At 55.1% G+C, this 20,440-nt stretch overlaps 62 non-coding genes across 62 annotated transcripts; all 62 read right to left on the reverse strand.

Annotated features, from left to right (window-relative positions):
- Nucleotides 1–121: 121 nt before the first annotated feature.
- Nucleotides 122–193, reverse strand: Trnae-cuc (transfer RNA glutamic acid (anticodon CUC)). The gene has a single exon. It is a non-coding gene; the product is annotated as a tRNA-Glu (tRNA).
- Nucleotides 194–452: 259 nt separating this feature from the next.
- On the reverse strand, nt 453–534 carry Trnal-cag (transfer RNA leucine (anticodon CAG)). Its single transcript has one exon. It is a non-coding gene; the product is annotated as a tRNA-Leu (tRNA).
- A 78-nt stretch (nt 535–612) lies between these two features.
- Trnal-aag (transfer RNA leucine (anticodon AAG)) lies at nt 613–694 on the reverse strand. Its single transcript has one exon. It is a non-coding gene; the product is annotated as a tRNA-Leu (tRNA).
- A 277-nt stretch (nt 695–971) lies between these two features.
- Nucleotides 972–1,043, reverse strand: Trnah-gug (transfer RNA histidin (anticodon GUG)). The gene has a single exon. It is a non-coding gene; the product is annotated as a tRNA-His (tRNA).
- A 387-nt stretch (nt 1,044–1,430) lies between these two features.
- On the reverse strand, nt 1,431–1,502 carry Trnae-cuc (transfer RNA glutamic acid (anticodon CUC)). The gene has a single exon. It is a non-coding gene; the product is annotated as a tRNA-Glu (tRNA).
- Nucleotides 1,503–1,761: 259 nt separating this feature from the next.
- Trnal-cag (transfer RNA leucine (anticodon CAG)) lies at nt 1,762–1,843 on the reverse strand. The gene has a single exon. It is a non-coding gene; the product is annotated as a tRNA-Leu (tRNA).
- A 78-nt stretch (nt 1,844–1,921) lies between these two features.
- Trnal-aag (transfer RNA leucine (anticodon AAG)) lies at nt 1,922–2,003 on the reverse strand. Its single transcript has one exon. It is a non-coding gene; the product is annotated as a tRNA-Leu (tRNA).
- Nucleotides 2,004–2,280: 277 nt separating this feature from the next.
- Trnah-gug (transfer RNA histidin (anticodon GUG)) lies at nt 2,281–2,352 on the reverse strand. The gene has a single exon. It is a non-coding gene; the product is annotated as a tRNA-His (tRNA).
- Nucleotides 2,353–2,739: 387 nt separating this feature from the next.
- Trnae-cuc (transfer RNA glutamic acid (anticodon CUC)) lies at nt 2,740–2,811 on the reverse strand. Its single transcript has one exon. It is a non-coding gene; the product is annotated as a tRNA-Glu (tRNA).
- A 259-nt stretch (nt 2,812–3,070) lies between these two features.
- Trnal-cag (transfer RNA leucine (anticodon CAG)) lies at nt 3,071–3,152 on the reverse strand. The gene has a single exon. It is a non-coding gene; the product is annotated as a tRNA-Leu (tRNA).
- Nucleotides 3,153–3,230: 78 nt separating this feature from the next.
- On the reverse strand, nt 3,231–3,312 carry Trnal-aag (transfer RNA leucine (anticodon AAG)). Its single transcript has one exon. It is a non-coding gene; the product is annotated as a tRNA-Leu (tRNA).
- Nucleotides 3,313–3,589: 277 nt separating this feature from the next.
- Trnah-gug (transfer RNA histidin (anticodon GUG)) lies at nt 3,590–3,661 on the reverse strand. The gene has a single exon. It is a non-coding gene; the product is annotated as a tRNA-His (tRNA).
- A 387-nt stretch (nt 3,662–4,048) lies between these two features.
- On the reverse strand, nt 4,049–4,120 carry Trnae-cuc (transfer RNA glutamic acid (anticodon CUC)). The gene has a single exon. It is a non-coding gene; the product is annotated as a tRNA-Glu (tRNA).
- Nucleotides 4,121–4,379: 259 nt separating this feature from the next.
- On the reverse strand, nt 4,380–4,461 carry Trnal-cag (transfer RNA leucine (anticodon CAG)). The gene has a single exon. It is a non-coding gene; the product is annotated as a tRNA-Leu (tRNA).
- A 78-nt stretch (nt 4,462–4,539) lies between these two features.
- Trnal-aag (transfer RNA leucine (anticodon AAG)) lies at nt 4,540–4,621 on the reverse strand. Its single transcript has one exon. It is a non-coding gene; the product is annotated as a tRNA-Leu (tRNA).
- A 277-nt stretch (nt 4,622–4,898) lies between these two features.
- Nucleotides 4,899–4,970, reverse strand: Trnah-gug (transfer RNA histidin (anticodon GUG)). The gene has a single exon. It is a non-coding gene; the product is annotated as a tRNA-His (tRNA).
- A 387-nt stretch (nt 4,971–5,357) lies between these two features.
- On the reverse strand, nt 5,358–5,429 carry Trnae-cuc (transfer RNA glutamic acid (anticodon CUC)). Its single transcript has one exon. It is a non-coding gene; the product is annotated as a tRNA-Glu (tRNA).
- Nucleotides 5,430–5,688: 259 nt separating this feature from the next.
- Trnal-cag (transfer RNA leucine (anticodon CAG)) lies at nt 5,689–5,770 on the reverse strand. The gene has a single exon. It is a non-coding gene; the product is annotated as a tRNA-Leu (tRNA).
- A 78-nt stretch (nt 5,771–5,848) lies between these two features.
- Trnal-aag (transfer RNA leucine (anticodon AAG)) lies at nt 5,849–5,930 on the reverse strand. The gene has a single exon. It is a non-coding gene; the product is annotated as a tRNA-Leu (tRNA).
- A 277-nt stretch (nt 5,931–6,207) lies between these two features.
- Nucleotides 6,208–6,279, reverse strand: Trnah-gug (transfer RNA histidin (anticodon GUG)). The gene has a single exon. It is a non-coding gene; the product is annotated as a tRNA-His (tRNA).
- Nucleotides 6,280–6,666: 387 nt separating this feature from the next.
- On the reverse strand, nt 6,667–6,738 carry Trnae-cuc (transfer RNA glutamic acid (anticodon CUC)). Its single transcript has one exon. It is a non-coding gene; the product is annotated as a tRNA-Glu (tRNA).
- A 259-nt stretch (nt 6,739–6,997) lies between these two features.
- Nucleotides 6,998–7,079, reverse strand: Trnal-cag (transfer RNA leucine (anticodon CAG)). Its single transcript has one exon. It is a non-coding gene; the product is annotated as a tRNA-Leu (tRNA).
- A 78-nt stretch (nt 7,080–7,157) lies between these two features.
- On the reverse strand, nt 7,158–7,239 carry Trnal-aag (transfer RNA leucine (anticodon AAG)). The gene has a single exon. It is a non-coding gene; the product is annotated as a tRNA-Leu (tRNA).
- Nucleotides 7,240–7,516: 277 nt separating this feature from the next.
- Nucleotides 7,517–7,588, reverse strand: Trnah-gug (transfer RNA histidin (anticodon GUG)). The gene has a single exon. It is a non-coding gene; the product is annotated as a tRNA-His (tRNA).
- A 387-nt stretch (nt 7,589–7,975) lies between these two features.
- On the reverse strand, nt 7,976–8,047 carry Trnae-cuc (transfer RNA glutamic acid (anticodon CUC)). Its single transcript has one exon. It is a non-coding gene; the product is annotated as a tRNA-Glu (tRNA).
- A 259-nt stretch (nt 8,048–8,306) lies between these two features.
- On the reverse strand, nt 8,307–8,388 carry Trnal-cag (transfer RNA leucine (anticodon CAG)). The gene has a single exon. It is a non-coding gene; the product is annotated as a tRNA-Leu (tRNA).
- Nucleotides 8,389–8,825: 437 nt separating this feature from the next.
- Nucleotides 8,826–8,897, reverse strand: Trnah-gug (transfer RNA histidin (anticodon GUG)). The gene has a single exon. It is a non-coding gene; the product is annotated as a tRNA-His (tRNA).
- Nucleotides 8,898–9,284: 387 nt separating this feature from the next.
- Trnae-cuc (transfer RNA glutamic acid (anticodon CUC)) lies at nt 9,285–9,356 on the reverse strand. The gene has a single exon. It is a non-coding gene; the product is annotated as a tRNA-Glu (tRNA).
- Nucleotides 9,357–9,615: 259 nt separating this feature from the next.
- Nucleotides 9,616–9,697, reverse strand: Trnal-cag (transfer RNA leucine (anticodon CAG)). Its single transcript has one exon. It is a non-coding gene; the product is annotated as a tRNA-Leu (tRNA).
- A 78-nt stretch (nt 9,698–9,775) lies between these two features.
- Trnal-aag (transfer RNA leucine (anticodon AAG)) lies at nt 9,776–9,857 on the reverse strand. Its single transcript has one exon. It is a non-coding gene; the product is annotated as a tRNA-Leu (tRNA).
- Nucleotides 9,858–10,134: 277 nt separating this feature from the next.
- Nucleotides 10,135–10,206, reverse strand: Trnah-gug (transfer RNA histidin (anticodon GUG)). The gene has a single exon. It is a non-coding gene; the product is annotated as a tRNA-His (tRNA).
- A 387-nt stretch (nt 10,207–10,593) lies between these two features.
- On the reverse strand, nt 10,594–10,665 carry Trnae-cuc (transfer RNA glutamic acid (anticodon CUC)). The gene has a single exon. It is a non-coding gene; the product is annotated as a tRNA-Glu (tRNA).
- Nucleotides 10,666–10,924: 259 nt separating this feature from the next.
- On the reverse strand, nt 10,925–11,006 carry Trnal-cag (transfer RNA leucine (anticodon CAG)). The gene has a single exon. It is a non-coding gene; the product is annotated as a tRNA-Leu (tRNA).
- Nucleotides 11,007–11,084: 78 nt separating this feature from the next.
- On the reverse strand, nt 11,085–11,166 carry Trnal-aag (transfer RNA leucine (anticodon AAG)). Its single transcript has one exon. It is a non-coding gene; the product is annotated as a tRNA-Leu (tRNA).
- Nucleotides 11,167–11,443: 277 nt separating this feature from the next.
- Trnah-gug (transfer RNA histidin (anticodon GUG)) lies at nt 11,444–11,515 on the reverse strand. Its single transcript has one exon. It is a non-coding gene; the product is annotated as a tRNA-His (tRNA).
- Nucleotides 11,516–11,902: 387 nt separating this feature from the next.
- On the reverse strand, nt 11,903–11,974 carry Trnae-cuc (transfer RNA glutamic acid (anticodon CUC)). Its single transcript has one exon. It is a non-coding gene; the product is annotated as a tRNA-Glu (tRNA).
- A 259-nt stretch (nt 11,975–12,233) lies between these two features.
- Trnal-cag (transfer RNA leucine (anticodon CAG)) lies at nt 12,234–12,315 on the reverse strand. Its single transcript has one exon. It is a non-coding gene; the product is annotated as a tRNA-Leu (tRNA).
- A 78-nt stretch (nt 12,316–12,393) lies between these two features.
- On the reverse strand, nt 12,394–12,475 carry Trnal-aag (transfer RNA leucine (anticodon AAG)). Its single transcript has one exon. It is a non-coding gene; the product is annotated as a tRNA-Leu (tRNA).
- A 277-nt stretch (nt 12,476–12,752) lies between these two features.
- Trnah-gug (transfer RNA histidin (anticodon GUG)) lies at nt 12,753–12,824 on the reverse strand. Its single transcript has one exon. It is a non-coding gene; the product is annotated as a tRNA-His (tRNA).
- A 387-nt stretch (nt 12,825–13,211) lies between these two features.
- Nucleotides 13,212–13,283, reverse strand: Trnae-cuc (transfer RNA glutamic acid (anticodon CUC)). Its single transcript has one exon. It is a non-coding gene; the product is annotated as a tRNA-Glu (tRNA).
- A 259-nt stretch (nt 13,284–13,542) lies between these two features.
- Nucleotides 13,543–13,624, reverse strand: Trnal-cag (transfer RNA leucine (anticodon CAG)). Its single transcript has one exon. It is a non-coding gene; the product is annotated as a tRNA-Leu (tRNA).
- Nucleotides 13,625–13,702: 78 nt separating this feature from the next.
- On the reverse strand, nt 13,703–13,784 carry Trnal-aag (transfer RNA leucine (anticodon AAG)). The gene has a single exon. It is a non-coding gene; the product is annotated as a tRNA-Leu (tRNA).
- Nucleotides 13,785–14,061: 277 nt separating this feature from the next.
- Nucleotides 14,062–14,133, reverse strand: Trnah-gug (transfer RNA histidin (anticodon GUG)). Its single transcript has one exon. It is a non-coding gene; the product is annotated as a tRNA-His (tRNA).
- Nucleotides 14,134–14,520: 387 nt separating this feature from the next.
- Trnae-cuc (transfer RNA glutamic acid (anticodon CUC)) lies at nt 14,521–14,592 on the reverse strand. The gene has a single exon. It is a non-coding gene; the product is annotated as a tRNA-Glu (tRNA).
- A 259-nt stretch (nt 14,593–14,851) lies between these two features.
- Trnal-cag (transfer RNA leucine (anticodon CAG)) lies at nt 14,852–14,933 on the reverse strand. The gene has a single exon. It is a non-coding gene; the product is annotated as a tRNA-Leu (tRNA).
- Nucleotides 14,934–15,011: 78 nt separating this feature from the next.
- On the reverse strand, nt 15,012–15,093 carry Trnal-aag (transfer RNA leucine (anticodon AAG)). The gene has a single exon. It is a non-coding gene; the product is annotated as a tRNA-Leu (tRNA).
- Nucleotides 15,094–15,370: 277 nt separating this feature from the next.
- On the reverse strand, nt 15,371–15,442 carry Trnah-gug (transfer RNA histidin (anticodon GUG)). The gene has a single exon. It is a non-coding gene; the product is annotated as a tRNA-His (tRNA).
- A 387-nt stretch (nt 15,443–15,829) lies between these two features.
- Trnae-cuc (transfer RNA glutamic acid (anticodon CUC)) lies at nt 15,830–15,901 on the reverse strand. Its single transcript has one exon. It is a non-coding gene; the product is annotated as a tRNA-Glu (tRNA).
- Nucleotides 15,902–16,160: 259 nt separating this feature from the next.
- Trnal-cag (transfer RNA leucine (anticodon CAG)) lies at nt 16,161–16,242 on the reverse strand. The gene has a single exon. It is a non-coding gene; the product is annotated as a tRNA-Leu (tRNA).
- A 78-nt stretch (nt 16,243–16,320) lies between these two features.
- Trnal-aag (transfer RNA leucine (anticodon AAG)) lies at nt 16,321–16,402 on the reverse strand. The gene has a single exon. It is a non-coding gene; the product is annotated as a tRNA-Leu (tRNA).
- A 277-nt stretch (nt 16,403–16,679) lies between these two features.
- Trnah-gug (transfer RNA histidin (anticodon GUG)) lies at nt 16,680–16,751 on the reverse strand. The gene has a single exon. It is a non-coding gene; the product is annotated as a tRNA-His (tRNA).
- Nucleotides 16,752–17,138: 387 nt separating this feature from the next.
- Nucleotides 17,139–17,210, reverse strand: Trnae-cuc (transfer RNA glutamic acid (anticodon CUC)). The gene has a single exon. It is a non-coding gene; the product is annotated as a tRNA-Glu (tRNA).
- A 259-nt stretch (nt 17,211–17,469) lies between these two features.
- Nucleotides 17,470–17,551, reverse strand: Trnal-cag (transfer RNA leucine (anticodon CAG)). The gene has a single exon. It is a non-coding gene; the product is annotated as a tRNA-Leu (tRNA).
- A 78-nt stretch (nt 17,552–17,629) lies between these two features.
- Trnal-aag (transfer RNA leucine (anticodon AAG)) lies at nt 17,630–17,711 on the reverse strand. The gene has a single exon. It is a non-coding gene; the product is annotated as a tRNA-Leu (tRNA).
- A 277-nt stretch (nt 17,712–17,988) lies between these two features.
- Nucleotides 17,989–18,060, reverse strand: Trnah-gug (transfer RNA histidin (anticodon GUG)). Its single transcript has one exon. It is a non-coding gene; the product is annotated as a tRNA-His (tRNA).
- Nucleotides 18,061–18,447: 387 nt separating this feature from the next.
- On the reverse strand, nt 18,448–18,519 carry Trnae-cuc (transfer RNA glutamic acid (anticodon CUC)). Its single transcript has one exon. It is a non-coding gene; the product is annotated as a tRNA-Glu (tRNA).
- Nucleotides 18,520–18,778: 259 nt separating this feature from the next.
- On the reverse strand, nt 18,779–18,860 carry Trnal-cag (transfer RNA leucine (anticodon CAG)). The gene has a single exon. It is a non-coding gene; the product is annotated as a tRNA-Leu (tRNA).
- Nucleotides 18,861–18,938: 78 nt separating this feature from the next.
- On the reverse strand, nt 18,939–19,020 carry Trnal-aag (transfer RNA leucine (anticodon AAG)). The gene has a single exon. It is a non-coding gene; the product is annotated as a tRNA-Leu (tRNA).
- Nucleotides 19,021–19,297: 277 nt separating this feature from the next.
- Trnah-gug (transfer RNA histidin (anticodon GUG)) lies at nt 19,298–19,369 on the reverse strand. The gene has a single exon. It is a non-coding gene; the product is annotated as a tRNA-His (tRNA).
- A 387-nt stretch (nt 19,370–19,756) lies between these two features.
- Trnae-cuc (transfer RNA glutamic acid (anticodon CUC)) lies at nt 19,757–19,828 on the reverse strand. The gene has a single exon. It is a non-coding gene; the product is annotated as a tRNA-Glu (tRNA).
- Nucleotides 19,829–20,087: 259 nt separating this feature from the next.
- Nucleotides 20,088–20,169, reverse strand: Trnal-cag (transfer RNA leucine (anticodon CAG)). The gene has a single exon. It is a non-coding gene; the product is annotated as a tRNA-Leu (tRNA).
- A 78-nt stretch (nt 20,170–20,247) lies between these two features.
- Trnal-aag (transfer RNA leucine (anticodon AAG)) lies at nt 20,248–20,329 on the reverse strand. Its single transcript has one exon. It is a non-coding gene; the product is annotated as a tRNA-Leu (tRNA).
- Between the last annotated feature and the right edge of the window lie 111 nt (nt 20,330–20,440).

A 20,440-nucleotide genomic window follows, 5' to 3' on the forward strand; every position in this document is an offset into this window, starting at 1 on the left:
TCTCTCTCGCCGTCACTTGTGGCCGCCAGTCATACTTTACGTGGTTTTCTGCAAGCGTCAGCGTAGCGTCAGTCGAGCTAAGTCGGGCCAAGTCGCATGAGAGGAGCAACAAAATAGGCATTTCCGGTGCCGGGAATCGAACCCGGGCCTCCTGGGTGAGAGCCAGGTATCCTAGCCACTAGACCACACCGGATTAAGACACGAGTGCTCCTCCGGCGAACACGCTATTGAAAGACGTCTGTAAAAATCTACGCTTCCACTTTGTAGAACGGCATGCTCGGGACACATTTCATGAACACGAACGCAAGGCATCATTACTCCAAACTGCTCCTCTGAATGCTGTCGTTGCACCACGCACTGTGCTACGACAATTTAAGAAAGAGGCGCTCACGGCTTGCTGCGCTGTTTCCTTCGCGGGTAACCAGTGCTGCTGCTTTCGAGACAGAAAACGTTGGCAGCGGTGGGATTCGAACCCACGCCTCCGAAGAGACTGGTGCCTGAAACCAGCGCCTTAGACCGCTCGGCCACGCTACCTACGCGGCACGGCGGTCACAGGAGCTGCGTTGTAGCGCAAGAGAAAACACCGCAATGGCACAAAAAACGAGAAAAAATTGGCAGCGGTGGGATTCGAACCCACGCCTCCGAAGAGAGTGGTGCCTTAAACCAGCGCCTTAGACCGCTCGGCCACGCTACCTGCGACAGTGTTGTTCGCTTTTGTAGAAACAGTGCACGACGCAGCTTCCTGTTCTGCTGCGACTGGCTGCCCATCCATTGCACCTCAAACGACTGCCCTATTCGAACAGAGATTGACTACACAGGCAGCTGCCCGCTCTTTCGTGCGGCGGCATTGCGTGTTGATAACTGGCACCTGCAGCCCGCGGAACATGAGCGAAAAATCAAGAGGGCACAGTGTTTTCAAACAGTGGGTCACTATCGTCATTGCAGCGACAGCGAGGCAAAACTTTAAAAAGTGCCGTGACCAGGATTCGAACCTGGGTTATTGCGGCCACAACGCAATGTCCTAACCACTAGACGATCACGGCCACGGAGGCACCGCCGAAAGCAGTTCTCGCGTGTGCAAGTGGCGATGCACAGCAAAGCTCAGCCACTGTGTCTCGCCACTGTGTCTCGCCACAGCTGTGTCAGACGCGTTCTTCATTACATGTATACTGGCAAACGAACGTGCCCGCGCTATTAGGACACTAAGCACAGGGGTTAGCTGCATTCACCACCCGTGGCAATGTCTTGCAGTCCTCCAAGTCTGTTGACCACAGGTATGTGCCTCGATAGGAGGTGGGCAGACGTCGCATCTCTCTCGCCGTCACTTGTGGCCGCCAGTCATACTTTACGTGGTTTTCTGCAAGCGTCAGCGTAGCGTCAGTCGAGCTAAGTCGGGCCAAGTCGCATGAGAGGAGCAACAAAATAGGCATTTCCGGTGCCGGGAATCGAACCCGGGCCTCCTGGGTGAGAGCCAGGTATCCTAGCCACTAGACCACACCGGATTAAGACACGAGTGCTCCTCCGGCGAACACGCTATTGAAAGACGTCTGTAAAAATCTACGCTTCCACTTTGTAGAACGGCATGCTCGGGACACATTTCATGAACACGAACGCAAGGCATCATTACTCCAAACTGCTCCTCTGAATGCTGTCGTTGCACCACGCACTGTGCTACGACAATTTAAGAAAGAGGCGCTCACGGCTTGCTGCGCTGTTTCCTTCGCGGGTAACCAGTGCTGCTGCTTTCGAGACAGAAAACGTTGGCAGCGGTGGGATTCGAACCCACGCCTCCGAAGAGACTGGTGCCTGAAACCAGCGCCTTAGACCGCTCGGCCACGCTACCTACGCGGCACGGCGGTCACAGGAGCTGCGTTGTAGCGCAAGAGAAAACACCGCAATGGCACAAAAAACGAGAAAAAATTGGCAGCGGTGGGATTCGAACCCACGCCTCCGAAGAGAGTGGTGCCTTAAACCAGCGCCTTAGACCGCTCGGCCACGCTACCTGCGACAGTGTTGTTCGCTTTTGTAGAAACAGTGCACGACGCAGCTTCCTGTTCTGCTGCGACTGGCTGCCCATCCATTGCACCTCAAACGACTGCCCTATTCGAACAGAGATTGACTACACAGGCAGCTGCCCGCTCTTTCGTGCGGCGGCATTGCGTGTTGATAACTGGCACCTGCAGCCCGCGGAACATGAGCGAAAAATCAAGAGGGCACAGTGTTTTCAAACAGTGGGTCACTATCGTCATTGCAGCGACAGCGAGGCAAAACTTTAAAAAGTGCCGTGACCAGGATTCGAACCTGGGTTATTGCGGCCACAACGCAATGTCCTAACCACTAGACGATCACGGCCACGGAGGCACCGCCGAAAGCAGTTCTCGCGTGTGCAAGTGGCGATGCACAGCAAAGCTCAGCCACTGTGTCTCGCCACTGTGTCTCGCCACAGCTGTGTCAGACGCGTTCTTCATTACATGTATACTGGCAAACGAACGTGCCCGCGCTATTAGGACACTAAGCACAGGGGTTAGCTGCATTCACCACCCGTGGCAATGTCTTGCAGTCCTCCAAGTCTGTTGACCACAGGTATGTGCCTCGATAGGAGGTGGGCAGACGTCGCATCTCTCTCGCCGTCACTTGTGGCCGCCAGTCATACTTTACGTGGTTTTCTGCAAGCGTCAGCGTAGCGTCAGTCGAGCTAAGTCGGGCCAAGTCGCATGAGAGGAGCAACAAAATAGGCATTTCCGGTGCCGGGAATCGAACCCGGGCCTCCTGGGTGAGAGCCAGGTATCCTAGCCACTAGACCACACCGGATTAAGACACGAGTGCTCCTCCGGCGAACACGCTATTGAAAGACGTCTGTAAAAATCTACGCTTCCACTTTGTAGAACGGCATGCTCGGGACACATTTCATGAACACGAACGCAAGGCATCATTACTCCAAACTGCTCCTCTGAATGCTGTCGTTGCACCACGCACTGTGCTACGACAATTTAAGAAAGAGGCGCTCACGGCTTGCTGCGCTGTTTCCTTCGCGGGTAACCAGTGCTGCTGCTTTCGAGACAGAAAACGTTGGCAGCGGTGGGATTCGAACCCACGCCTCCAAAGAGACTGGTGCCTGAAACCAGCGCCTTAGACCGCTCGGCCACGCTACCTACGCGGCACGGCGGTCACAGGAGCTGCGTTGTAGCGCAAGAGAAAACACCGCAATGGCACAAAAAACGAGAAAAAATTGGCAGCGGTGGGATTCGAACCCACGCCTCCGAAGAGAGTGGTGCCTTAAACCAGCGCCTTAGACCGCTCGGCCACGCTACCTGCGACAGTGTTGTTCGCTTTTGTAGAAACAGTGCACGACGCAGCTTCCTGTTCTGCTGCGACTGGCTGCCCATCCATTGCACCTCAAACGACTGCCCTATTCGAACAGAGATTGACTACACAGGCAGCTGCCCGCTCTTTCGTGCGGCGGCATTGCGTGTTGATAACTGGCACCTGCAGCCCGCGGAACATGAGCGAAAAATCAAGAGGGCACAGTGTTTTCAAACAGTGGGTCACTATCGTCATTGCAGCGACAGCGAGGCAAAACTTTAAAAAGTGCCGTGACCAGGATTCGAACCTGGGTTATTGCGGCCACAACGCAATGTCCTAACCACTAGACGATCACGGCCACGGAGGCACCGCCGAAAGCAGTTCTCGCGTGTGCAAGTGGCGATGCACAGCAAAGCTCAGCCACTGTGTCTCGCCACTGTGTCTCGCCACAGCTGTGTCAGACGCGTTCTTCATTACATGTATACTGGCAAACGAACGTGCCCGCGCTATTAGGACACTAAGCACAGGGGTTAGCTGCATTCACCACCCGTGGCAATGTCTTGCAGTCCTCCAAGTCTGTTGACCACAGGTATGTGCCTCGATAGGAGGTGGGCAGACGTCGCATCTCTCTCGCCGTCACTTGTGGCCGCCAGTCATACTTTACGTGGTTTTCTGCAAGCGTCAGCGTAGCGTCAGTCGAGCTAAGTCGGGCCAAGTCGCATGAGAGGAGCAACAAAATAGGCATTTCCGGTGCCGGGAATCGAACCCGGGCCTCCTGGGTGAGAGCCAGGTATCCTAGCCACTAGACCACACCGGATTAAGACACGAGTGCTCCTCCGGCGAACACGCTATTGAAAGACGTCTGTAAAAATCTACGCTTCCACTTTGTAGAACGGCATGCTCGGGACACATTTCATGAACACGAACGCAAGGCATCATTACTCCAAACTGCTCCTCTGAATGCTGTCGTTGCACCACGCACTGTGCTACGACAATTTAAGAAAGAGGCGCTCACGGCTTGCTGCGCTGTTTCCTTCGCGGGTAACCAGTGCTGCTGCTTTCGAGACAGAAAACGTTGGCAGCGGTGGGATTCGAACCCACGCCTCCGAAGAGACTGGTGCCTGAAACCAGCGCCTTAGACCGCTCGGCCACGCTACCTACGCGGCACGGCGGTCACAGGAGCTGCGTTGTAGCGCAAGAGAAAACACCGCAATGGCACAAAAAACGAGAAAAAATTGGCAGCGGTGGGATTCGAACCCACGCCTCCGAAGAGAGTGGTGCCTTAAACCAGCGCCTTAGACCGCTCGGCCACGCTACCTGCGACAGTGTTGTTCGCTTTTGTAGAAACAGTGCACGACGCAGCTTCCTGTTCTGCTGCGACTGGCTGCCCATCCATTGCACCTCAAACGACTGCCCTATTCGAACAGAGATTGACTACACAGGCAGCTGCCCGCTCTTTCGTGCGGCGGCATTGCGTGTTGATAACTGGCACCTGCAGCCCGCGGAACATGAGCGAAAAATCAAGAGGGCACAGTGTTTTCAAACAGTGGGTCACTATCGTCATTGCAGCGACAGCGAGGCAAAACTTTAAAAAGTGCCGTGACCAGGATTCGAACCTGGGTTATTGCGGCCACAACGCAATGTCCTAACCACTAGACGATCACGGCCACGGAGGCACCGCCGAAAGCAGTTCTCGCGTGTGCAAGTGGCGATGCACAGCAAAGCTCAGCCACTGTGTCTCGCCACTGTGTCTCGCCACAGCAGTGTCAGACGCGTTCTTCATTACATGTATACTGGCAAACGAACGTGCCCGCGCTATTAGGACACTAAGCACAGGGGTTAGCTGCATTCACCACCCGTGGCAATGTCTTGCAGTCCTCCAAGTCTGTTGACCACAGGTATGTGCCTCGATAGGAGGTGGGCAGACGTCGCATCTCTCTCGCCGTCACTTGTGGCCGCCAGTCATACTTTACGTGGTTTTCTGCAAGCGTCAGCGTAGCGTCAGTCGAGCTAAGTCGGGCCAAGTCGCATGAGAGGAGCAACAAAATAGGCATTTCCGGTGCCGGGAATCGAACCCGGGCCTCCTGGGTGAGAGCCAGGTATCCTAGCCACTAGACCACACCGGATTAAGACACGAGTGCTCCTCCGGCGAACACGCTATTGAAAGACGTCTGTAAAAATCTACGCTTCCACTTTGTAGAACGGCATGCTCGGGACACATTTCATGAACACGAACGCAAGGCATCATTACTCCAAACTGCTCCTCTGAATGCTGTCGTTGCACCACGCACTGTGCTACGACAATTTAAGAAAGAGGCGCTCACGGCTTGCTGCGCTGTTTCCTTCGCGGGTAACCAGTGCTGCTGCTTTCGAGACAGAAAACGTTGGCAGCGGTGGGATTCGAACCCACGCCTCCGAAGAGACTGGTGCCTGAAACCAGCGCCTTAGACCGCTCGGCCACGCTACCTACGCGGCACGGCGGTCACAGGAGCTGCGTTGTAGCGCAAGAGAAAACACCGCAATGGCACAAAAAACGAGAAAAAATTGGCAGCGGTGGGATTCGAACCCACGCCTCCGAAGAGAGTGGTGCCTTAAACCAGCGCCTTAGACCGCTCGGCCACGCTACCTGCGACAGTGTTGTTCGCTTTTGTAGAAACAGTGCACGACGCAGCTTCCTGTTCTGCTGCGACTGGCTGCCCATCCATTGCACCTCAAACGACTGCCCTATTCGAACAGAGATTGACTACACAGGCAGCTGCCCGCTCTTTCGTGCGGCGGCATTGCGTGTTGATAACTGGCACCTGCAGCCCGCGGAACATGAGCGAAAAATCAAGAGGGCACAGTGTTTTCAAACAGTGGGTCACTATCGTCATTGCAGCGACAGCGAGGCAAAACTTTAAAAAGTGCCGTGACCAGGATTCGAACCTGGGTTATTGCGGCCACAACGCAATGTCCTAACCACTAGACGATCACGGCCACGGAGGCACCGCCGAAAGCAGTTCTCGCGTGTGCAAGTGGCGATGCACAGCAAAGCTCAGCCACTGTGTCTCGCCACTGTGTCTCGCCACAGCTGTGTCAGACGCGTTCTTCATTACATGTATACTGGCAAACGAACGTGCCCGCGCTATTAGGACACTAAGCACAGGGGTTAGCTGCATTCACCACCCGTGGCAATGTCTTGCAGTCCTCCAAGTCTGTTGACCACAGGTATGTGCCTCGATAGGAGGTGGGCAGACGTCGCATCTCTCTCGCCGTCACTTGTGGCCGCCAGTCATACTTTACGTGGTTTTCTGCAAGCGTCAGCGTAGCGTCAGTCGAGCTAAGTCGGGCCAAGTCGCATGAGAGGAGCAACAAAATAGGCATTTCCGGTGCCGGGAATCGAACCCGGGCCTCCTGGGTGAGAGCCAGGTATCCTAGCCACTAGACCACACCGGATTAAGACACGAGTGCTCCTCCGGCGAACACGCTATTGAAAGACGTCTGTAAAAATCTACGCTTCCACTTTGTAGAACGGCATGCTCGGGACACATTTCATGAACACGAACGCAAGGCATCATTACTCCAAACTGCTCCTCTGAATGCTGTCGTTGCACCACGCACTGTGCTACGACAATTTAAGAAAGAGGCGCTCACGGCTTGCTGCGCTGTTTCCTTCGCGGGTAACCAGTGCTGCTGCTTTCGAGACAGAAAACGTTGGCAGCGGTGGGATTCGAACCCACGCCTCCGAAGAGACTGGTGCCTGAAACCAGCGCCTTAGACCGCTCGGCCACGCTACCTACGCGGCACGGCGGTCACAGGAGCTGCGTTGTAGCGCAAGAGAAAACACCGCAATGGCACAAAAAACGAGAAAAAATTGGCAGCGGTGGGATTCGAACCCACGCCTCCGAAGAGAGTGGTGCCTTAAACCAGCGCCTTAGACCGCTCGGCCACGCTACCTGCGACAGTGTTGTTCGCTTTTGTAGAAACAGTGCACGACGCAGCTTCCTGTTCTGCTGCGACTGGCTGCCCATCCATTGCACCTCAAACGACTGCCCTATTCGAACAGAGATTGACTACACAGGCAGCTGCCCGCTCTTTCGTGCGGCGGCATTGCGTGTTGATAACTGGCACCTGCAGCCCGCGGAACATGAGCGAAAAATCAAGAGGGCACAGTGTTTTCAAACAGTGGGTCACTATCGTCATTGCAGCGACAGCGAGGCAAAACTTTAAAAAGTGCCGTGACCAGGATTCGAACCTGGGTTATTGCGGCCACAACGCAATGTCCTAACCACTAGACGATCACGGCCACGGAGGCACCGCCGAAAGCAGTTCTCGCGTGTGCAAGTGGCGATGCACAGCAAAGCTCAGCCACTGTGTCTCGCCACTGTGTCTCGCCACAGCTGTGTCAGACGCGTTCTTCATTACATGTATACTGGCAAACGAACGTGCCCGCGCTATTAGGACACTAAGCACAGGGGTTAGCTGCATTCACCACCCGTGGCAATGTCTTGCAGTCCTCCAAGTCTGTTGACCACAGGTATGTGCCTCGATAGGAGGTGGGCAGACGTCGCATCTCTCTCGCCGTCACTTGTGGCCGCCAGTCATACTTTACGTGGTTTTCTGCAAGCGTCAGCGTAGCGTCAGTCGAGCTAAGTCGGGCCAAGTCGCATGAGAGGAGCAACAAAATAGGCATTTCCGGTGCCGGGAATCGAACCCGGGCCTCCTGGGTGAGAGCCAGGTATCCTAGCCACTAGACCACACCGGATTAAGACACGAGTGCTCCTCCGGCGAACACGCTATTGAAAGACGTCTGTAAAAATCTACGCTTCCACTTTGTAGAACGGCATGCTCGGGACACATTTCATGAACACGAACGCAAGGCATCATTACTCCAAACTGCTCCTCTGAATGCTGTCGTTGCACCACGCACTGTGCTACGACAATTTAAGAAAGAGGCGCTCACGGCTTGCTGCGCTGTTTCCTTCGCGGGTAACCAGTGCTGCTGCTTTCGAGACAGAAAACGTTGGCAGCGGTGGGATTCGAACCCACGCCTCCGAAGAGACTGGTGCCTGAAACCAGCGCCTTAGACCGCTCGGCCACGCTACCTACGCGGCACGGCGGTCACAGGAGCTGCGTTGTAGCGCAAGAGAAAACACCGCAATGGCACAAAAAACGAGAAAAAATTGGCAGCGGTGGGATTCGAACCCACGCCTCCGAAGAGAGTGGTGCCTTAAACCAGCGCCTTAGACCGCCCGGCCACGCTACCTGCGACAGTGTTGTTCGCTTTTGTAGAAACAGTGCACGACGCAGCTTCCTGTTCTGCTGCGACTGGCTGCCCATCCATTGCACCTCAAACGACTGCCCTATTCGAACAGAGATTGACTACACAGGCAGCTGCCCGCTCTTTCGTGCGGCGGCATTGCGTGTTGATAACTGGCACCTGCAGCCCGCGGAACATGAGCGAAAAATCAAGAGGGCACAGTGTTTTCAAACAGTGGGTCACTATCGTCATTGCAGCGACAGCGAGGCAAAACTTTAAAAAGTGCCGTGACCAGGATTCGAACCTGGGTTATTGCGGCCACAACGCAATGTCCTAACCACTAGACGATCACGGCCACGGAGGCACCGCCGAAAGCAGTTCTCGCGTGTGCAAGTGGCGATGCACAGCAAAGCTCAGCCACTGTGTGTCGCCACTGTGTCTCGCCACAGCTGTGTCAGACGCGTTCTTCATTACATGTATACTGGCAAACGAACGTGCCCGCGCTATTAGGACACTAAGCACAGGGGTTAGCTGCATTCACCACCCGTGGCAATGTCTTGCAGTCCTCCAAGTCTGTTGACCACAGGTATGTGCCTCGATAGGAGGTGGGCAGACGTCGCATCTCTCTCGCCGTCACTTGTGGCCGCCAGTCATACTTTACGTGGTTTTCTGCAAGCGTCAGCGTAGCGTCAGTCGAGCTAAGTCGGGCCAAGTCGCATGAGAGGAGCAACAAAATAGGCATTTCCGGTGCCGGGAATCGAACCCGGGCCTCCTGGGTGAGAGCCAGGTATCCTAGCCACTAGACCACACCGGATTAAGACACGAGTGCTCCTCCGGCGAACACGCTATTGAAAGACGTCTGTAAAAATCTACGCTTCCACTTTGTAGAACGGCATGCTCGGGACACATTTCATGAACACGAACGCAAGGCATCATTACTCCAAACTGCTCCTCTGAATGCTGTCGTTGCACCACGCACTGTGCTACGACAATTTAAGAAAGAGGCGCTCACGGCTTGCTGCGCTGTTTCCTTCGCGGGTAACCAGTGCTGCTGCTTTCGAGACAGAAAACGTTGGCAGCGGTGGGATTCGAACCCACGCCTCCGAAGAGACTGGTGCCTGAAACCAGCGCCTTAGACCGCTCGGCCACGCTACCTACGCGGCACGGCGGTCACAGGAGCTGCGTTGTAGCGCAAGAGAAAACACCGCAATGGCACAAAAAACGAGAAAAAATTGGCAGCGGTGGGATTCGAACCCACGCCTCCGAAGAGAGTGGTGCCTTAAACCAGCGCCTTAGACCGCTCGGCCACGCTACCTGCGACAGTGTTGTTCGCTTTTGTAGAAACAGTGCACGACGCAGCTTCCTGTTCTGCTGCGACTGGCTGCCCATCCATTGCACCTCAAACGACTGCCCTATTCGAACAGAGATTGACTACACAGGCAGCTGCCCGCTCTTTCGTGCGGCGGCATTGCGTGTTGATAACTGGCACCTGCAGCCCGCGGAACATGAGCGAAAAATCAAGAGGGCACAGTGTTTTCAAACAGTGGGTCACTATCGTCATTGCAGCGACAGCGAGGCAAAACTTTAAAAAGTGCCGTGACCAGGATTCGAACCTGGGTTATTGCGGCCACAACGCAATGTCCTAACCACTAGACGATCACGGCCACGGAGGCACCGCCGAAAGCAGTTCTCGCGTGTGCAAGTGGCGATGCACAGCAAAGCTCAGCCACTGTGTCTCGCCACTGTGTCTCGCCACAGCAGTGTCAGACGCGTTCTTCATTACATGTATACTGGCAAACGAACGTGCCCGCGCTATTAGGACACTAAGCACAGGGGTTAGCTGCATTCACCACCCGTGGCAATGTCTTGCAGTCCTCCAAGTCTGTTGACCACAGGTATGTGCCTCGATAGGAGGTGGGCAGACGTCGCATCTCTCTCGCCGTCACTTGTGGCCGCCAGTCATACTTTACGTGGTTTTCTGCAAGCGTCAGCGTAGCGTCAGTCGAGCTAAGTCGGGCCAAGTCGCATGAGAGGAGCAACAAAATAGGCATTTCCGGTGCCGGGAATCGAACCCGGGCCTCCTGGGTGAGAGCCAGGTATCCTAGCCACTAGACCACACCGGATTAAGACACGAGTGCTCCTCCGGCGAACACGCTATTGAAAGACGTCTGTAAAAATCTACGCTTCCACTTTGTAGAACGGCATGCTCGGGACACATTTCATGAACACGAACGCAAGGCATCATTACTCCAAACTGCTCCTCTGAATGCTGTCGTTGCACCACGCACTGTGCTACGACAATTTAAGAAAGAGGCGCTCACGGCTTGCTGCGCTGTTTCCTTCGCGGGTAACCAGTGCTGCTGCTTTCGAGACAGAAAACGTTGGCAGCGGTGGGATTCGAACCCACGCCTCCGAAGAGACTGGTGCCTGAAACCAGCGCCTTAGACCGCTCGGCCACGCTACCTACGCGGCACGGCGGTCACAGGAGCTGCGTTGTAGCGCAAGAGAAAACACCGCAATGGCACAAAAAACGAGAAAAAATTGGCAGCGGTGGGATTCGAACCCACGCCTCCGAAGAGAGTGGTGCCTTAAACCAGCGCCTTAGACCGCTCGGCCACGCTACCTGCGACAGTGTTGTTCGCTTTTGTAGAAACAGTGCACGACGCAGCTTCCTGTTCTGCTGCGACTGGCTGCCCATCCATTGCACCTCAAACGACTGCCCTATTCGAACAGAGATTGACTACACAGGCAGCTGCCCGCTCTTTCGTGCGGCGGCATTGCGTGTTGATAACTGGCACCTGCAGCCCGCGGAACATGAGCGAAAAATCAAGAGGGCACAGTGTTTTCAAACAGTGGGTCACTATCGTCATTGCAGCGACAGCGAGGCAAAACTTTAAAAAGTGCCGTGACCAGGATTCGAACCTGGGTTATTGCGGCCACAACGCAATGTCCTAACCACTAGACGATCACGGCCACGGAGGCACCGCCGAAAGCAGTTCTCGCGTGTGCAAGTGGCGATGCACAGCAAAGCTCAGCCACTGTGTCTCGCCACTGTGTCTCGCCACAGCTGTGTCAGACGCGTTCTTCATTACATGTATACTGGCAAACGAACGTGCCCGCGCTATTAGGACACTAAGCACAGGGGTTAGCTGCATTCACCACCCGTGGCAATGTCTTGCAGTCCTCCAAGTCTGTTGACCACAGGTATGTGCCTCGATAGGAGGTGGGCAGACGTCGCATCTCTCTCGCCGTCACTTGTGGCCGCCAGTCATACTTTACGTGGTTTTCTGCAAGCGTCAGCGTAGCGTCAGTCGAGCTAAGTCGGGCCAAGTCGCATGAGAGGAGCAACAAAATAGGCATTTCCGGTGCCGGGAATCGAACCCGGGCCTCCTGGGTGAGAGCCAGGTATCCTAGCCACTAGACCACACCGGATTAAGACACGAGTGCTCCTCCGGCGAACACGCTATTGAAAGACGTCTGTAAAAATCTACGCTTCCACTTTGTAGAACGGCATGCTCGGGACACATTTCATGAACACGAACGCAAGGCATCATTACTCCAAACTGCTCCTCTGAATGCTGTCGTTGCACCACGCACTGTGCTACGACAATTTAAGAAAGAGGCGCTCACGGCTTGCTGCGCTGTTTCCTTCGCGGGTAACCAGTGCTGCTGCTTTCGAGACAGAAAACGTTGGCAGCGGTGGGATTCGAACCCACGCCTCCGAAGAGACTGGTGCCTGAAACCAGCGCCTTAGACCGCTCGGCCACGCTACCTACGCGGCACGGCGGTCACAGGAGCTGCGTTGTAGCGCAAGAGAAAACACCGCAATGGCACAAAAAACGAGAAAAAATTGGCAGCGGTGGGATTCGAACCCACGCCTCCGAAGAGAGTGGTGCCTTAAACCAGCGCCTTAGACCGCTCGGCCACGCTACCTGCGACAGTGTTGTTCGCTTTTGTAGAAACAGTGCACGACGCAGCTTCCTGTTCTGCTGCGACTGGCTGCCCATCCATTGCACCTCAAACGACTGCCCTATTCGAACAGAGATTGACTACACAGGCAGCTGCCCGCTCTTTCGTGCGGCGGCATTGCGTGTTGATAACTGGCACCTGCAGCCCGCGGAACATGAGCGAAAAATCAAGAGGGCACAGTGTTTTCAAACAGTGGGTCACTATCGTCATTGCAGCGACAGCGAGGCAAAACTTTAAAAAGTGCCGTGACCAGGATTCGAACCTGGGTTATTGCGGCCACAACGCAATGTCCTAACCACTAGACGATCACGGCCACGGAGGCACCGCCGAAAGCAGTTCTCGCGTGTGCAAGTGGCGATGCACAGCAAAGCTCAGCCACTGTGTCTCGCCACTGTGTCTCGCCACAGCTGTGTCAGACGCGTTCTTCATTACATGTATACTGGCAAACGAACGTGCCCGCGCTATTAGGACACTAAGCACAGGGGTTAGCTGCATTCACCACCCGTGGCAATGTCTTGCAGTCCTCCAAGTCTGTTGACCACAGGTATGTGCCTCGATAGGAGGTGGGCAGACGTCGCATCTCTCTCGCCGTCACTTGTGGCCGCCAGTCATACTTTACGTGGTTTTCTGCAAGCGTCAGCGTAGCGTCAGTCGAGCTAAGTCGGGCCAAGTCGCATGAGAGGAGCAACAAAATAGGCATTTCCGGTGCCGGGAATCGAACCCGGGCCTCCTGGGTGAGAGCCAGGTATCCTAGCCACTAGACCACACCGGATTAAGACACGAGTGCTCCTCCGGCGAACACGCTATTGAAAGACGTCTGTAAAAATCTACGCTTCCACTTTGTAGAACGGCATGCTCGGGACACATTTCATGAACACGAACGCAAGGCATCATTACTCCAAACTGCTCCTCTGAATGCTGTCGTTGCACCACGCACTGTGCTACGACAATTTAAGAAAGAGGCGCTCACGGCTTGCTGCGCTGTTTCCTTCGCGGGTAACCAGTGCTGCTGCTTTCGAGACAGAAAACGTTGGCAGCGGTGGGATTCGAACCCACGCCTCCGAAGAGACTGGTGCCTGAAACCAGCGCCTTAGACCGCTCGGCCACGCTACCTACGCGGCACGGCGGTCACAGGAGCTGCGTTGTAGCGCAAGAGAAAACACCGCAATGGCACAAAAAACGAGAAAAAATTGGCAGCGGTGGGATTCGAACCCACGCCTCCGAAGAGAGTGGTGCCTTAAACCAGCGCCTTAGACCGCTCGGCCACGCTACCTGCGACAGTGTTGTTCGCTTTTGTAGAAACAGTGCACGACGCAGCTTCCTGTTCTGCTGCGACTGGCTGCCCATCCATTGCACCTCAAACGACTGCCCTATTCGAACAGAGATTGACTACACAGGCAGCTGCCCGCTCTTTCGTGCGGCGGCATTGCGTGTTGATAACTGGCACCTGCAGCCCGCGGAACATGAGCGAAAAATCAAGAGGGCACAGTGTTTTCAAACAGTGGGTCACTATCGTCATTGCAGCGACAGCGAGGCAAAACTTTAAAAAGTGCCGTGACCAGGATTCGAACCTGGGTTATTGCGGCCACAACGCAATGTCCTAACCACTAGACGATCACGGCCACGGAGGCACCGCCGAAAGCAGTTCTCGCGTGTGCAAGTGGCGATGCACAGCAAAGCTCAGCCACTGTGTCTCGCCACTGTGTCTCGCCACAGCTGTGTCAGACGCGTTCTTCATTACATGTATACTGGCAAACGAACGTGCCCGCGCTATTAGGACACTAAGCACAGGGGTTAGCTGCATTCACCACCCGTGGCAATGTCTTGCAGTCCTCCAAGTCTGTTGACCACAGGTATGTGCCTCGATAGGAGGTGGGCAGACGTCGCATCTCTCTCGCCGTCACTTGTGGCCGCCAGTCATACTTTACGTGGTTTTCTGCAAGCGTCAGCGTAGCGTCAGTCGAGCTAAGTCGGGCCAAGTCGCATGAGAGGAGCAACAAAATAGGCATTTCCGGTGCCGGGAATCGAACCCGGGCCTCCTGGGTGAGAGCCAGGTATCCTAGCCACTAGACCACACCGGATTAAGACACGAGTGCTCCTCCGGCGAACACGCTATTGAAAGACGTCTGTAAAAATCTACGCTTCCACTTTGTAGAACGGCATGCTCGGGACACATTTCATGAACACGAACGCAAGGCATCATTACTCCAAACTGCTCCTCTGAATGCTGTCGTTGCACCACGCACTGTGCTACGACAATTTAAGAAAGAGGCGCTCACGGCTTGCTGCGCTGTTTCCTTCGCGGGTAACCAGTGCTGCTGCTTTCGAGACAGAAAACGTTGGCAGCGGTGGGATTCGAACCCACGCCTCCGAAGAGACTGGTGCCTGAAACCAGCGCCTTAGACCGCTCGGCCACGCTACCTACGCGGCACGGCGGTCACAGGAGCTGCGTTGTAGCGCAAGAGAAAACACCGCAATGGCACAAAAAACGAGAAAAAATTGGCAGCGGTGGGATTCGAACCCACGCCTCCGAAGAGAGTGGTGCCTTAAACCAGCGCCTTAGACCGCTCGGCCACGCTACCTGCGACAGTGTTGTTCGCTTTTGTAGAAACAGTGCACGACGCAGCTTCCTGTTCTGCTGCGACTGGCTGCCCATCCATTGCACCTCAAACGACTGCCCTATTCGAACAGAGATTGACTACACAGGCAGCTGCCCGCTCTTTCGTGCGGCGGCATTGCGTGTTGATAACTGGCACCTGCAGCCCGCGGAACATGAGCGAAAAATCAAGAGGGCACAGTGTTTTCAAACAGTGGGTCACTATCGTCATTGCAGCGACAGCGAGGCAAAACTTTAAAAAGTGCCGTGACCAGGATTCGAACCTGGGTTATTGCGGCCACAACGCAATGTCCTAACCACTAGACGATCACGGCCACGGAGGCACCGCCGAAAGCAGTTCTCGCGTGTGCAAGTGGCGATGCACAGCAAAGCTCAGCCACTGTGTCTCGCCACTGTGTCTCGCCACAGCTGTGTCAGACGCGTTCTTCATTACATGTATACTGGCAAACGAACGTGCCCGCGCTATTAGGACACTAAGCACAGGGGTTAGCTGCATTCACCACCCGTGGCAATGTCTTGCAGTCCTCCAAGTCTGTTGACCACAGGTATGTGCCTCGATAGGAGGTGGGCAGACGTCGCATCTCTCTCGCCGTCACTTGTGGCCGCCAGTCATACTTTACGTGGTTTTCTGCAAGCGTCAGCGTAGCGTCAGTCGAGCTAAGTCGGGCCAAGTCGCATGAGAGGAGCAACAAAATAGGCATTTCCGGTGCCGGGAATCGAACCCGGGCCTCCTGGGTGAGAGCCAGGTATCCTAGCCACTAGACCACACCGGATTAAGACACGAGTGCTCCTCCGGCGAACACGCTATTGAAAGACGTCTGTAAAAATCTACGCTTCCACTTTGTAGAACGGCATGCTCGGGACACATTTCATGAACACGAACGCAAGGCATCATTACTCCAAACTGCTCCTCTGAATGCTGTCGTTGCACCACGCACTGTGCTACGACAATTTAAGAAAGAGGCGCTCACGGCTTGCTGCGCTGTTTCCTTCGCGGGTAACCAGTGCTGCTGCTTTCGAGACAGAAAACGTTGGCAGCGGTGGGATTCGAACCCACGCCTCCGAAGAGACTGGTGCCTGAAACCAGCGCCTTAGACCGCTCGGCCACGCTACCTACGCGGCACGGCGGTCACAGGAGCTGCGTTGTAGCGCAAGAGAAAACACCGCAATGGCACAAAAAACGAGAAAAAATTGGCAGCGGTGGGATTCGAACCCACGCCTCCGAAGAGAGTGGTGCCTTAAACCAGCGCCTTAGACCGCTCGGCCACGCTACCTGCGACAGTGTTGTTCGCTTTTGTAGAAACAGTGCACGACGCAGCTTCCTGTTCTGCTGCGACTGGCTGCCCATCCATTGCACCTCAAACGACTGCCCTATTCGAACAGAGATTGACTACACAGGCAGCTGCCCGCTCTTTCGTGCGGCGGCATTGCGTGTTGATAACTGGCACCTGCAGCCCGCGGAACATGAGCGAAAAATCAAGAGGGCACAGTGTTTTCAAACAGTGGGTCACTATCGTCATTGCAGCGACAGCGAGGCAAAACTTTAAAAAGTGCCGTGACCAGGATTCGAACCTGGGTTATTGCGGCCACAACGCAATGTCCTAACCACTAGACGATCACGGCCACGGAGGCACCGCCGAAAGCAGTTCTCGCGTGTGCAAGTGGCGATGCACAGCAAAGCTCAGCCACTGTGTCTCGCCACTGTGTCTCGCCACAGCTGTGTCAGACGCGTTCTTCATTACATGTATACTGGCAAACGAACGTGCCCGCGCTATTAGGACACTAAGCACAGGGGTTAGCTGCATTCACCACCCGTGGCAATGTCTTGCAGTCCTCCAAGTCTGTTGACCACAGGTATGTGCCTCGATAGGAGGTGGGCAGACGTCGCATCTCTCTCGCCGTCACTTGTGGCCGCCAGTCATACTTTACGTGGTTTTCTGCAAGCGTCAGCGTAGCGTCAGTCGAGCTAAGTCGGGCCAAGTCGCATGAGAGGAGCAACAAAATAGGCATTTCCGGTGCCGGGAATCGAACCCGGGCCTCCTGGGTGAGAGCCAGGTATCCTAGCCACTAGACCACACCGGATTAAGACACGAGTGCTCCTCCGGCGAACACGCTATTGAAAGACGTCTGTAAAAATCTACGCTTCCACTTTGTAGAACGGCATGCTCGGGACACATTTCATGAACACGAACGCAAGGCATCATTACTCCAAACTGCTCCTCTGAATGCTGTCGTTGCACCACGCACTGTGCTACGACAATTTAAGAAAGAGGCGCTCACGGCTTGCTGCGCTGTTTCCTTCGCGGGTAACCAGTGCTGCTGCTTTCGAGACAGAAAACGTTGGCAGCGGTGGGATTCGAACCCACGCCTCCGAAGAGACTGGTGCCTGAAACCAGCGCCTTAGACCGCTCGGCCACGCTACCTACGCGGCACGGCGGTCACAGGAGCTGCGTTGTAGCGCAAGAGAAAACACCGCAATGGCACAAAAAACGAGAAAAAATTGGCAGCGGTGGGATTCGAACCCACGCCTCCGAAGAGAGTGGTGCCTTAAACCAGCGCCTTAGACCGCTCGGCCACGCTACCTGCGACAGTGTTGTTCGCTTTTGTAGAAACAGTGCACGACGCAGCTTCCTGTTCTGCTGCGACTGGCTGCCCATCCATTGCACCTCAAACGACTGCCCTATTCGAACAGAGATTGACTACACAGGCAGCTGCCCGCTCTTTCGTGCGGCGGCATTGCGTGTTGATAACTGGCACCTGCAGCCCGCGGAACATGAGCGAAAAATCAAGAGGGCACAGTGTTTTCAAACAGTGGGTCACTATCGTCATTGCAGCGACAGCGAGGCAAAACTTTAAAAAGTGCCGTGACCAGGATTCGAACCTGGGTTATTGCGGCCACAACGCAATGTCCTAACCACTAGACGATCACGGCCACGGAGGCACCGCCGAAAGCAGTTCTCGCGTGTGCAAGTGGCGATGCACAGCAAAGCTCAGCCACTGTGTCTCGCCACTGTGTCTCGCCACAGCTGTGTCAGACGCGTTCTTCATTACATGTATACTGGCAAACGAACGTGCCCGCGCTATTAGGACACTAAGCACAGGGGTTAGCTGCATTCACCACCCGTGGCAATGTCTTGCAGTCCTCCAAGTCTGTTGACCACAGGTATGTGCCTCGATAGGAGGTGGGCAGACGTCGCATCTCTCTCGCCGTCACTTGTGGCCGCCAGTCATACTTTACGTGGTTTTCTGCAAGCGTCAGCGTAGCGTCAGTCGAGCTAAGTCGGGCCAAGTCGCATGAGAGGAGCAACAAAATAGGCATTTCCGGTGCCGGGAATCGAACCCGGGCCTCCTGGGTGAGAGCCAGGTATCCTAGCCACTAGACCACACCGGATTAAGACACGAGTGCTCCTCCGGCGAACACGCTATTGAAAGACGTCTGTAAAAATCTACGCTTCCACTTTGTAGAACGGCATGCTCGGGACACATTTCATGAACACGAACGCAAGGCATCATTACTCCAAACTGCTCCTCTGAATGCTGTCGTTGCACCACGCACTGTGCTACGACAATTTAAGAAAGAGGCGCTCACGGCTTGCTGCGCTGTTTCCTTCGCGGGTAACCAGTGCTGCTGCTTTCGAGACAGAAAACGTTGGCAGCGGTGGGATTCGAACCCACGCCTCCGAAGAGACTGGTGCCTGAAACCAGCGCCTTAGACCGCTCGGCCACGCTACCTACGCGGCACGGCGGTCACAGGAGCTGCGTTGTAGCGCAAGAGAAAACACCGCAATGGCACAAAAAACGAGAAAAAATTGGCAGCGGTGGGATTCGAACCCACGCCTCCGAAGAGAGTGGTGCCTTAAACCAGCGCCTTAGACCGCTCGGCCACGCTACCTGCGACAGTGTTGTTCGCTTTTGTAGAAACAGTGCACGACGCAGCTTCCTGTTCTGCTGCGACTGGCTGCCCATCCATTGCACCTCAAACGACTGCCCTATTCGAACAGAGATTGACTACACAGGCAGCTGCCCGCTCTTTCGTGCGGCGGCATTGCGTGTTGATAACTGGCACCTGCAGCCCGCGGAACATGAGCGAAAAATCAAGAGGGCACAGTGTTTTCAAACAGTGGGTCACTATCGTCATTGCAGCGACAGCGAGGCAAAACTTTAAAAAGTGCCGTGACCAGGATTCGAACCTGGGTTATTGCGGCCACAACGCAATGTCCTAACCACTAGACGATCACGGCCACGGAGGCACCGCCGAAAGCAGTTCTCGCGTGTGCAAGTGGCGATGCACAGCAAAGCTCAGCCACTGTGTCTCGCCACTGTGTCTCGCCACAGCTGTGTCAGACGCGTTCTTCATTACATGTATACTGGCAAACGAACGTGCCCGCGCTATTAGGACACTAAGCACAGGGGTTAGCTGCATTCACCACCCGTGGCAATGTCTTGCAGTCCTCCAAGTCTGTTGACCACAGGTATGTGCCTCGATAGGAGGTGGGCAGACGTCGCATCTCTCTCGCCGTCACTTGTGGCCGCCAGTCATACTTTACGTGGTTTTCTGCAAGCGTCAGCGTAGCGTCAGTCGAGCTAAGTCGGGCCAAGTCGCATGAGAGGAGCAACAAAATAGGCATTTCCGGTGCCGGGAATCGAACCCGGGCCTCCTGGGTGAGAGCCAGGTATCCTAGCCACTAGACCACACCGGATTAAGACACGAGTGCTCCTCCGGCGAACACGCTATTGAAAGACGTCTGTAAAAATCTACGCTTCCACTTTGTAGAACGGCATGCTCGGGACACATTTCATGAACACGAACGCAAGGCATCATTACTCCAAACTGCTCCTCTGAATGCTGTCGTTGCACCACGCACTGTGCTACGACAATTTAAGAAAGAGGCGCTCACGGCTTGCTGCGCTGTTTCCTTCGCGGGTAACCAGTGCTGCTGCTTTCGAGACAGAAAACGTTGGCAGCGGTGGGATTCGAACCCACGCCTCCGAAGAGACTGGTGCCTGAAACCAGCGCCTTAGACCGCTCGGCCACGCTACCTACGCGGCACGGCGGTCACAGGAGCTGCGTTGTAGCGCAAGAGAAAACACCGCAATGGCACAAAAAACGAGAAAAAATTGGCAGCGGTGGGATTCGAACCCACGCCTCCGAAGAGAGTGGTGCCTTAAACCAGCGCCTTAGACCGCTCGGCCACGCTACCTGCGACAGTGTTGTTCGCTTTTGTAGAAACAGTGCACGACGCAGCTTCCTGTTCTGCTGCGACTGGCTGCCCATCCATTGCACCTCAAACGACTAACACGCGATCTAGTGT

This window comes from Schistocerca gregaria, chromosome 1 (genome assembly GCF_023897955.1).
Source record: "Schistocerca gregaria isolate iqSchGreg1 chromosome 1, iqSchGreg1.2, whole genome shotgun sequence".
NCBI lineage: Eukaryota > Metazoa > Arthropoda > Insecta > Orthoptera > Acrididae > Schistocerca > Schistocerca gregaria.